Raw genomic sequence first — 12,186 nt, 5'->3', positions numbered from 1 at the left:
ACGATTTTTGGAACTCTATGAACTTTATGATGTGAATACAACGTCAAGACCCAAAAAACTTTTTTCAATAAATCTTTATTGACACAAAACGCATAACAAATTTTTTGAAAAATGTATTCATTGAGTGCATTTGGTGACGTTACCCACGTCTGGGATAGCGCTACATAACCCTGTAACAAGGGGGGGACAGTGTATCAGAAGAGTGAGAACTAAGGAGAGCCAAGAAGAGAAATACAGTGAGAGGGAGTGACCATGGATGTGTTCACATGACAAAAATCTCATGTTCAGGCATTTCACACACAGTTTCGTGCAGGCCTTTCATGGCACATATTATGTGGGCCAGTAACAGACGACCAGTGTGTTATGTTCAGAGCGATTCACGGTGAGGGATTCTGTGGCACAGTGACTAGTAGACAAGCAACGGCCCTGTAATGTTTGCTCTTCATGTGAAGTGCAACCACAGAGCATCTTGATATATTCTAACATACATTTTGCCATGTTCCTAACACCAACAAATGGTGAGACTGCACTGTCCTTTCCTATACCATTGATTGCCTTATTTTGTGTCACAGGTATTTGAGGAACATATTTTGATAGTAATTATAGATCCTGTCACTGGTTCCTAGATGCTTAATTTTTTGGCTGACATAAGTTCTGATGGCCGATATTTGTGCTGCGGTATTTTACACATAGGCATAGCTCCTCTTGTTGCATATTTTTTTTGTGTCTAAGAGTGATGTGTAGTTTTTTTTTTACATATGAAAAACCAAGAATACTCCAAACTTTCAAATGATTGTTTTTTGTTCCAGACGAGTGATGTGTACAGTGTCTTTAGTTGAAATACTGGCCAATCTCAACAGTATCTAAATCTAACATGTTTAGGTTTGGAAAATGCGCTATAAAATGCACACCTTAGAGCACAGAAAACAAGGAGGTTCCAAAAAGGAGGATTCCCTACCTCTACTTTTAAGCAGCCCCTGGTTCGCCAGCATAGTTGCACATCAGATCTATCGGTTGTGCTCACAGCCAAGAAAAGAGTGCACACAAACATTCCTCTGTCGCACAAGAGGAAGAATAATTAGAGGGAACATTGCACAAGTATGCCCAGGTACAAGCCATTAATTATGTTTAATTACTGTGTAATTTTCCTCAGTTGGATGTAATGCATAAGAACAACGCATTCATCCAAAATAGCGCACACCTTGACAGAGCCCAATCGAGTTCACCCAGTCGTGTCTTCTACCCCCAATGCTGCTGGCACTATCGCCCCTCCTGACTGGATCAGGTTGCTGAACTTCATAAAATCCACAGAGGGAGGAAATGGATCAAGTACAGAGGACGCCAACTATCTGTTAGTAAGCTGCGTATTGAAGAAAAAGGGAGCATATGTACTGTATTACACTGGAATGTTCCAGAGTTAGCTTTGATGTAATGATTTTGCACTGTATATAATAAGATATATGTAAGTGAAAATAGTAACAATACAAATGTATGGAGTATACTTGTTGACCGTCATGCCGCCGGGTTTTGTTTACTTAATAAACAGATTTATTAACCCCTTCCTTGCGTCGGACGGCCCCCGACTCGCTGAAGTCATGGTGGACGTGTGCGTCGGACGGACAGAGGCCATCCAATTTGCGCACACGTAGAATTCGCCCGCACAGTGGCAAAATGTGCGCCGCATCGAAGCGGCTAATGAAAAAAAGAAAGAAAAATCCACAGAGGCTGATTGCTTTTCCCCCTTAATAACTCGGGTTCAGAATGTGGAGGATCCCATAGATCAGTTATCCTCATCACAAACAAATCACTTTACTCAGCTGAGTGCTGCTCAGACAACTGCAAGCAATGCAATGAGGGTGTGGTCCCCTGGCATCATCTCCCAAGAGATCAATCCTTTTCCGTTGCACAGCCCCCTCTGGAGACTAGTGTGGGGGCCCTTGCTGCTGTTACCTCGAGAGCAGGAGCCTTTCATCCCCATGAGGCCGACAAATAGGATCTGAAATCAGCACCAACATATTGCCCAAGTCCTGCCTCCACCTTCCACCTGAATGCTGCCAATATGTAGCTGTGCTAACTGGTGTGCCGTGATCCAGCGGAGCTCTCCAACAAACCCTCAATACTCATCTCACGTAACCCAGGAGCAAACTTATTCTTACTCATCGGTGGGGCCCATAACACCACGAGTCACACATACACACATCACACTGCTCCTGAATCAGTGAAACAGAAGGTGAGCTGCTGGTTATCGGGGTACCTAGAATGTACACTTTATACATTATGTACATTTATAAACTTTGATTATCATGCTAACCTGTAAATAGGACACAAATACTTCAAGGTTTTACGCTATTTGGTCGATGGACCAACTAGTAGAAGTCAGTTGATATCGATTATGACCAGCTCAATCACAGTAATCCTATAATCTTTAACATTTTATTCTGCCATCACATTTATCTAAAATAAAACAGACTCAAGTTTAATTTTTGAAATGGTTTTATCTACTTTATTTGCGAAAGGAAATCTAGCAATTTATTAAGACAAGTAAAATGTAAGCATTTTATTTAGTACATGTTAAAGAAAATGAAAATTAGAAAAGCATATTACCCATCTGACATAAACGAATGACAGAGTAGCACATGTTCCCAAAACTGTCTCTCTATTCTCCTCAATTCCTCCCTTCCAAAATAAAAACTCGGCAATCGATCATCTTCTCTGCTCCACCAAAGTTAAAGTCCAAAAATATTTAAAAGTCTCTAGCACCATTAAATTGTCCAAACCGACAGCATGTCGTGGTGCAAAAATAAAACCTGTGGAGCAACTTTTTCTCCCTTTCATGCAAGCCTTTTATACCCTTTTTCTCTAACTATCTAACTTAAAATTGAAACTTTTAGGCTCCACAGTCCTTTCTGATTGGTCCATTAGAGGGGGTGGTAATGATCACCTTAGGCACTCCTTGTTCAAACCAGTTTGTATTTTAGCAATGTCGTCCTTTAATTCTTCCCATGGCATTCATCTCAACTTTTTACTTGTCCTCCTTTTGTAGCACTATTCGTTATTATTTTTCAACACATTTCCTCACTCACGGTTTTAGAAGCTGGCATCCTTTGGCACGTATCCTTGTGCCAGGCCACGCTGACCTTGACATCTCTCACTCCGTACACAGGCCAATCTATTCACACGTTCTACTCCACGCGCATGCGTGGAGGCCATCTTTTTCCCAAAGTGCTGCTAATGGTTCAGTAAACAGCCATTTTCCCCCACCCAAGCCGTACAGGCCTCAATGGGAACTAATACGAAAATAAACACAACAGAAATTAAATTGAGAATTATAGCCCTTCTGTTTACCTCCCACCATTTTAATATCCCAGTTAGTTATTACCATGCAAAAGCAAACATGCCGCTTCATTTTACTTACCAATTATATTTTTCTTTTGTCACAAAAGATTTTTCTACTTATGCACAGATACACACGCTTATTTGATCAAATATATATTATTACAGCTTTATATTAGTACGACTCGTTTACATTCATTAGTATATTAATTTATGAAAGACAGAAATTCGTTTTCCCACGTGTAGTGTCTATCTACGTGCATTTTGTTGATTAATTCACATGCTTCATTTCTGTTAGTACTATTATAGTTATGAGAGTTCCCAGCTCTTGAAATACTCAGAAAACGGGACAACAATCAAGAATTAGACCCAAGATAGATTTGAACGTAGACCCCCTCCCCCCCCCCAACATTTTAGGTCCGGATAAATCTTCTAGTACTAATAATGTCTTTAACTAGGATAAATCTGTGAAATCCATAATATATTCACTTCTAAGTGTCACCATGAATCACATTTTTATTTATTTACAGATCTGTATCAAGGGGAACTCGAAGCTATCACATCACTTTTTTGACCTGTGGCTTTTTGAATTTGTTTTTTTCAAAAGTGAAACCTTTCGATTCCGCTAAAGGTGAGAATCTAAATTACAGTATTTAAATAGTTAAATAGTTGAGTAATCAATAGATCATACAACTCAGAATAATTTATAGTTGCAAATTGGCTTATATTTATATTTCTACTCCGGACATCATTTAATTTACAAATTCGCTTATCATGTAAGGTTCGATTGTGATAATTTCACAGACATTTGCTGGATTCGTTTAATATAAACATCGTGTTTAAACATGTAAGTATACATTAAACTATAGTAAGACCACCAAATGATAATATTATCGAACATATAGAAACCATTGTTTCTGTTACATTGTCCATTTGTGTTCATTTGTTCTACAGAGTGCTAACCACGTAGACACACTAGATTGAATAAGATTGCGGAGACAAGACTGATGAGGAAATACAAAGTACATTGGCCCAAAAGGTAAATACTTACCATAGTTCATTTTCCAGGGAAATCGTTAGGAAAGGAAAGAATTTTAATAAGAATGTCATAGAATATGAAGTACAAGACTGTGTTTAAAAAATGTATTTAATGCATTCTTAATTTTGTAAATTTATGTTTTCGGTAAACAAACTATATTTACTGAATTTCTCTGCTTCTAGGTGTTTATTTATAGAGGACTTTTAATCTCTAGGTTTTAAGAACATTATGTATGGTGTTTGTAATTAAATTGTTGTATTTTATTTTTTTTATGATTCAAGGTGATGAATTTTGATATATGATTTCTGGGTCTAACAATCCTGAAGAAGTGCAAATGTGCGCAAAACACGTGTTGGCTGTATTTTTGTATTTACTTGCGTCATCAAGGCTGTATTGCTGTATTCAGTCATCAAAAGAAAGAGTTAAAAGAAATAAAGAAAGAATTATGATTATATTTTTTCGTAGGGGTTTCTCAGTACAGTAATTTATGTACGTAATTACCATACTGGTGGGGACCAGTAACTGAGACATATAGAGCCGGGCAATATCACCAGAAATTGTTAATATATTTTTAAAAATCTAAGGTTGCAGGTATGTTATAGTTAGGTTCAGATTTTTCCACTCACAAAACCATTGAAATTCAGCAGTTATAGTTAAAGTTATCTCAAGTAACTATAACTTTTGCCCAAAGGTAACTATAACTCTCGCCATACAAAAGCAACATGCCATTACGTCAGCTAGACTCTTCTGGTTGTGGGGATATATATGGTTTGTAGGTTGTCCACAAACCCAAGGTACCCAGAGCCAGCGCCTGAGCTACACCTTACACTGGTTTTTCAGTGTGTACCGAGTATAGAGCAATTCATATTGTAAATTATATTGATAGCAAAATGGGTATCAAGAAAACCTATGTATTCCTAAAATGGACATGCGAGACATAGTTTAGGAGCAGTGGGTATTTGTACATCTCCAAATTTATGGGTAGCAGTACTAGAATGTGATTCAGAGGGCCTTTTTCAAAATGTCTTCTTTCTTACACTCTGGCTTACATTTGGAAAGCACAGATGCAGAGAAGTTCAATTTGTAATAGCAAATGTTCTACTATTCTATGGGGCAGATTTATGTCAGACTTGCGCCACGTTTACGCCGCCGTTGCGTGACGCAACGGCGTGGAAACGTGGCGCATCCCAGCGACCTATTTACAACGTGACGCATCTAGGCAGAAGCGCCACGTTGTAAAGCCCTGCGCCACATGGAACCTGCGTCAGGTTTCATGTGGACGTTCTGTCGCAAGGTGGGCGTTCCCTCATAGGAAAGCCCCGTAAAACTGACGCAGTGAAATCTACAAGATTTCACTGAGTCCGTTTTACGACGCTGCTGCGTCAAATCCTTACGCCTGCTTGAAGCAGGCGTAAGGAGTGACGCACCATGTTATGTATGGGTGGCCTCTGTACATTGCAGGAGTTGCGTCGCACTTGCGACGCTACTCCAGCAATGCGCCGCCCGTACACCACAAGATGCGTCACGCATCTGCCCTTCCTTGCACCATGGTGCACCGCATTGTAAATGCGGCGCATCTGTGGTGCCGCAAGGAGGGAATTGCATGACGCATCAGTTCTGGCGCATCCCTGCTGATTTGCAGAGATGCGCCAGAACTCATAAATCTGCCCCTTCGTTTCTACATGTCTCCCGATAATAATGGTACCTTACTTCTGTGGGTAAGGCTAGTGCCCTCTACTGGTAAGGGCTCAATACAACTTGGACAAATCACATTTTTCTCTAAAAACAGGCCCTTTTTTGCATTGTGGGGAACTGTAGATTTGGGCCGTACCTAGGCCGGCACCGAGGGAAACCTAGCAAATGTGCACATTTTTGGAAATTAGACACACTTGGGAATCCAGAGTGCAGTGACTTTTGTGGTTCTCTCCAGGGTTTTCTGCCCAGAAGCTCTTGACAAAAAATATACATCTTCCTCAAATTTCTGTGAGGAAAACTCCTGGACTTTTCAGAGAGACACAAATGTCCTACCACCCAGAATTTGCCCTAATCTCCCAATAAAATGTTACCTCACTTGTGTGGGTAGGTCTAAGGCCCATGACGGGAAAGGGTTCAAAACACAACATAGAGACATCACATTTTTCCACTGAAAACTGACCCTTTTTTTAATGTGGGTACCTGTGGATTTTGGCCCATAGCTCAGTTTGCATCTAAGGAAACCCAGCAAACTTGTATATTTTTTTATAACTAGACATCTGGGGGAATATAGCGTGGGCTGACTTGTGTGGCTCTCTCCAGGTTGTTCCACCCAGAAGCCCTTAACAAAAACACCTTTTCCACACATTTCTGTGAGGAAAACCTCTGGAATTTTTAGGGAGCCACACATTTCCTACCACCCAGCGTTCTCCCAAGTCTTTCGATAAAATGGTACCTTACTTGTGTGGGTAGGCCTAGTGCCCACGACAGTAAAGAGTCCAAAACACAACATGGACACATCACATTTTTCCCCTGAAAACTGATCTTTTTTGCAATGTGGGAAGCTGTGGATTTTGGGGCCTAGCTCAGCGGGCACCTAGAGTAGCCCAGCAAACCTGCAGATTTGTGATAACTGGACATCTGGATAAATCCAGCGTAGGGTGACTTGTGAGGCTCTCTCCAGGTTTTCCTACCAAGAAGGCCTTTCAAACTTCAACCTTTGACAAAAAACACACATTTTCCGTACATTCCTGTGAGGAAAATATTCAGAATCTGCAGGAAGCCACACATTTCCAACCACAGAACATTCCCCCAATTATCCCAATAAAAATGGTGCCTCAGCTTTGCAGGTAGGCCTTGAGCCCATGACAGGAAAGGGTCCAAAACACAACATGGAAACTTGTCATTTGTCTAATGAAAACAGCCTCCTTTTGTGATGTGGGTAAGCTGTGATTTTTAGGCCGTAACTCAGCTGCCACCTAGGGAAACCCAGCAAACCTGCAAATTATTTTAAACCAAGGACCCGGCGAAATCCAGAGTTGGGTGACTTGCGTGGCTCTTACCTGGTTTTCTTACCCAGAAGCCCTTGCAAACCTCAAACTTTGACTAAAACACACATTTTACTCATATATCTGTGTTGAAAAGTTACGGAATCTGTGGGGATCTGCAACATTCCTACCACCCAGCGACACCCCACTTGTCCTGATCAAAACACTGCTTCAGTTCTGTGGCTGGTCCTAGTGCCTGCGGCATGTGCATTATAAACCAAGGTCAAAGGGAGTCCCCTGCAAGGGCAAGGGTGGTAGGGATTTATCTTTTGGACCCCTGTGGAAGCCAGAACTTTATATCACATACATGCAAGAAAATGTGTGATTTTAGGCAAAGTTTGAGGTTTGCAGGGGATTGTGCGTAAGAAAATGTTTTTGGGATCCAGACAAAGCACACCACCCAGGACTCCCCCCAGGGCCGGACTGGGAACCAGAACCGGCCCTGGCAAAGTGCTCGGCCGGCCCAGCTCCCCCCTCCTGGAGGAGAGGGGAGGGGGGAGAGGTGCGACCGCGCTCTGTGACAGGGCCGGTTTTCGCCCGTTTTTGTTACAGGGCCGTTTTAGCAGCATAACGGCCCTGTAACAAAAACGGCCCCAGGGGCCCAAAACCGGCCCCCAACCATGCGGCTCACTGGGGAATTGCCCGGTGCCCTCAACAGCCAGTCCGGGCCTGACTCCCCCATGTGTCTAGTTTTCAGAAATGTCTGGTTCTGGTAGGTTTCCCCAAGTGGCCGCCTACCCAAGACCAAAAAATGCAGCAATTCACCATGGTAAGTGGAACGATATTGGGATTGAGTCCCTGTCTCCAGGCCCATATGTAAAAACAACACCAAAAACAATAAAATCTCCTCTCCCTTGCCATTGGGATGGGGTGTTTTAGTCCACAGGGGAGCAGAAAGACTTGAGGCTTTTTGAGGTTGGGCTATGGCCATGCCCATCAGGGGCAGCCCCCACCCCTATGTTTTTTCCATTTATTTTCCCTGGTGTCTAGAGGGCTTTGTGCCCCCTCCCCTGAGGAGGCAGATTGGGGGTAATCACCTCCATTCAACTCCAGGGGTAGCAGAATGACCTCCACGCTGCTCGTCATCACATAAATAAAAACTTAAAACTGCTCGGGAAGGTCTTCTCAAGCAGCCCAAGCTAAAATTAGAAACATAGCTGCCAAGGTTTCAGACTGCTTATGTGTGACCTTTTCATAATTTCAGTGTAATTATGAGTGACATTCAGCGATTATGAGTGACACTTTCTCACGAGCATAATCAACCAATGAAGATAAGGGAAACATATAAATATCACAAATGACACCCATTTGAGCAATGAGAAACTCTAAGAAGATCTTAAAATTGCTGCAAAGCACCAGAAATGGAAGGGCACTGTGGGGCCAGATTGTGCCAAACAGGATGCGAGAGGCCCCAGCGCGGGTGATCTCAGCTCCCTGCTGATAAGTAATCATAATTACTCCCAAGTTTAAAGTGCTGTTATATGTGACATTTCTATGTCTGCAGTGTGCTGATGTGTAACAATTAAAATGCATTATGTGTGACATTTTGCGTGACACAATAAGATCAGCAGAAAAAAGCAGTTACCTCCATGCAATGAGGTCAACCTCACACAATGTTATATTTTGGAAGGGGCTTTAAAATACTTACAATCCTCCTGCAAGGTGATCAACCTTTTTAACATGACCCCCAGGCATTTTTAAACTAGTTCCTGCAAGCCACACTCTTACCTCTGCCTTCCGTCTATGCCTTTCTATCTGAGTTTATACCTCTTTCCATTTTTTATTTTCTTTTCCCATCCTCTTTTAAGTATAGATTCTTCTTTTCACTGTTTATCTTATCCTGGTCGAGTCCTTTCCTCAGAGCAGAATTGCCTGCTCTGACTAATACACCTGTTTTGCCTCTCCTTCCTCTTCTGTGGTTCTGTCTTCTCATGATGACTCGTGCAGGCGCCATTTCCTCGTTCCTTGTTGCACAACCTGAATTTTTCTCGACTGTTGTTTTTAGGTTAATAATCTCCAGTGATATCTTGCTATATGTATGAGTGTGTTTTTTATTTTGTAATTCAGTATTTCTTCTGTAAAGTACTCTAATGCCGTTCGGTCAGGTATTCCAAATCACTTTCTTAGAGTAGGCAGGGCTCTGGCAGTATATTCTAGATGTTGCCACAAGAGGGCAGCAAAGGACCCATTTTCTTTCCAAATGTTCTTTCACATACTCTTTCGTGGTAAACTACGAGGTAACGTTGCTTTACTGTCTAAAATGTACGCGACACTAGTCACGAAGCGGCCGTATCTGCCATGTTTTCACGGCATATAACGTCAGTTTTGGATGCCACTCTGCATTTAATGCAGCATGACTGCTGCGGTGACTTTAAACTACCTGCTTTAGCTCACTCAGGCTCAGTGCGCACAGGTGGTCAAGGCGCTAAAAACGAATGATGATGAATTTTAATGCAGTGATGTGGACCACCACATTAAAATGCGTTAGTCTAACGCTTGATGCCCCGGTTACTTACCGGTAATCTTCATTACTCCGAGTATAGTCTTCCTCGCCACATGAGTTACATAGTGAGCTTCAGCTCCACAACAGAACCCTCCAAAACTAAAAGAAACCACCTCCCACCCCCTCCCAACATGGCCGACCAGTCCCACCTGACCTCTATAAGAGGCGGGCCGGCCCAACCAATCAGCCTGATCTACCAAGCAAACAATGAAGCCGATAGCCAGACAGGGAGGGGGGGAGGGAACTCATGTGGCGAGGAAGACTATACTCGGAGTAATGAAGATTACCGGTAAGTAACCGGGGCATTACCTCCTCGTTAGTCTTCCTCGCCCCCTGAGTTACATAGTGAGCAAATACCCAAGCCAACAAGGCTTCATTGACCACCATAACAACAACACCACACGGTGATGCAGAGAAACCAACCCAAGGTTGATGTATAACAACTGAAAAGAGAACAGGGATCACAGGAAACCTGAAATCAAGACCTCCAGGAAAAGAAGGCCAACCAGGAGCCGCAGCTCCAGCACTCAGAATGGCCCCAGCGAAGTCCCCCCGGGACAGCTAGAGACCCACGTACCAGGTGGGTGACGACCACGCCCAAGCCAGATAAAACTCCACAGAGGGGACACCCACTAAGGGGGCCCAGGGAACAGAGCCACACCTCGCGGACCGACCCTGGGCCCCCGCCGGATCCACCGAACCCAGCGAAGCGTAGGGAAGGATGCCAGCCTGTGTAAGCTCGCGAACCAAGGAGGAACGAGGGCCAGCGGCCCGAACGAACCGGGCCCAAAAGGCATAACACAGGACATCCCACCGGGAAAGGAAAAACGTGCGGCTAAGAGAAGCCAAAACAGCACGCCGAACAACCAGCCCGGACAAGGGAGGAACCACGTTGGCCGGGAAAAGCGGTAAAGATACCACCTGAGTCCGAGGCCCCAAGGAAGGGACCCCGGGAAGGACACGGGGGACATGCCGGAGGAACAACCCCGTCCGGAAAAACCCGCAAGAAGGGCGGGGAGTGGAGGAACGACCCCCGCACGCCCATCCGCCCAGCAGACACCATCGCCACCAGGGAAACCATCAGAAAGGCGAGGAACCGCAAAGCCACCAAGGGCCGGGGCCCAAAAGGGCGGACCCCGAAGAGCTCGTAGAACGAGAGAGAAAACACCTGTGGAACGCCTCACGAATTTGCGAGTCACCTCCGCGCAGGGGCCCTGCAAATCACCTCAGTAACGTACCAATATTAGTATATGTGCAGCCGAAGCGAGCACCCAAGGGGGAGACCGGCAGAGCGCCCGTGGGCGAAGGATAAATAACATCGGAGCCAAGCGAGCCACCAAGGAAACCAGGCCGTCGAACACCGGACTGTGGAAGGCCCGCAAGGCCGCCCACCGGGCCCACAGGAAAGAAGGGGCCACGTTCCAGGAACACCCCTCAGACTGGAAACCAAGACCCGCAAGGGGACCACGGAGGCGGGGACGGCACCAAGCCGACCGCGTTAACGCGAGAAGGGCGCCCAGCGCCGGGCACAGGCAGAGCACGTGGAAGACCTGCGGGAACCCCGTAGCAAGCCACAACCCCGAGCATCCGCACAAGAACCGGGCCTGCCGAAGGAGGCAGGCCAGCCGACAAGAGCCGGCACAACACCGATGCCGAGAGCGGGGGATCCAACCATGGTATGGGAAGATCCGGGATCAGCCCGGAGGCTCGAACCGTCAGCTCGCCATAGGAAAGGGGTACCCGGGGCGGCGGACCCCGCCGGGAACCAAAAACAGGTACGCACCACGACTTGCGTGGCAACCACGCGCGGGCGCCAGGCAAAAACTGCCACCTAGGGATACCTCCCCTGCCCAGGCCGGAATCGAACCCGGGCCTGTGAGGGCCGTCTGCACCAAAGGCACAAGACTCACCTATGAGCTAAAGCTCCCTAGTTATTCACCCCTGCAATGATCCAAAAAGAGTCCACGTGCCGCCGAGGCGAGCACCCCGGAGCATCCCGGCCCTGCCCAAGCGAATCCAGCCGAGGACCCGCGATAACAGAGGGCACGGGGGAAACGCGCACATCAGCCGAATGGCCTCGCAAAAGACCGGGCACCACCAGGACCCAGGCGGAGAAACCAGAATCCGGGCAGGAGGGCCGAGACCCCCACCGTGAACAGAGTCACCGGAGGCAGACCGAGACGAGGCCCCAGGCGCTGCAGCACCACCGGGCGTCCGGGCGATACCAGGCAACGAAGGAAGATCCGACTCAGTCGATCCGCCTCCCCCTAGTCGGACCCTGCGGACAGGAC

At 45.5% G+C, this 12,186-nt stretch overlaps 1 non-coding gene across 1 annotated transcript; it reads right to left on the bottom strand.

Moving 5' to 3' along the window:
- Positions 1-11,059: 11,059 nt before the first annotated feature.
- LOC147678650 (U6 spliceosomal RNA) lies at positions 11,060-11,166 on the bottom strand. The gene has a single exon (XR_015303182.1). It is a non-coding gene; the product is annotated as a U6 spliceosomal RNA (small nuclear RNA).
- Positions 11,167-12,186: the final 1,020 nt, after the last annotated feature.

The sequence above is a fragment of the Lissotriton vulgaris genome, chromosome 12 (assembly GCF_964263255.1).
Source record: "Lissotriton vulgaris chromosome 12, aLisVul1.2, whole genome shotgun sequence".
Classification (NCBI taxonomy): domain Eukaryota; kingdom Metazoa; phylum Chordata; class Amphibia; order Caudata; family Salamandridae; genus Lissotriton; species Lissotriton vulgaris.
Note: the sequence above shows the minus strand (reverse complement) of the source record. Positions and strands in the feature narration are given on the sequence as shown.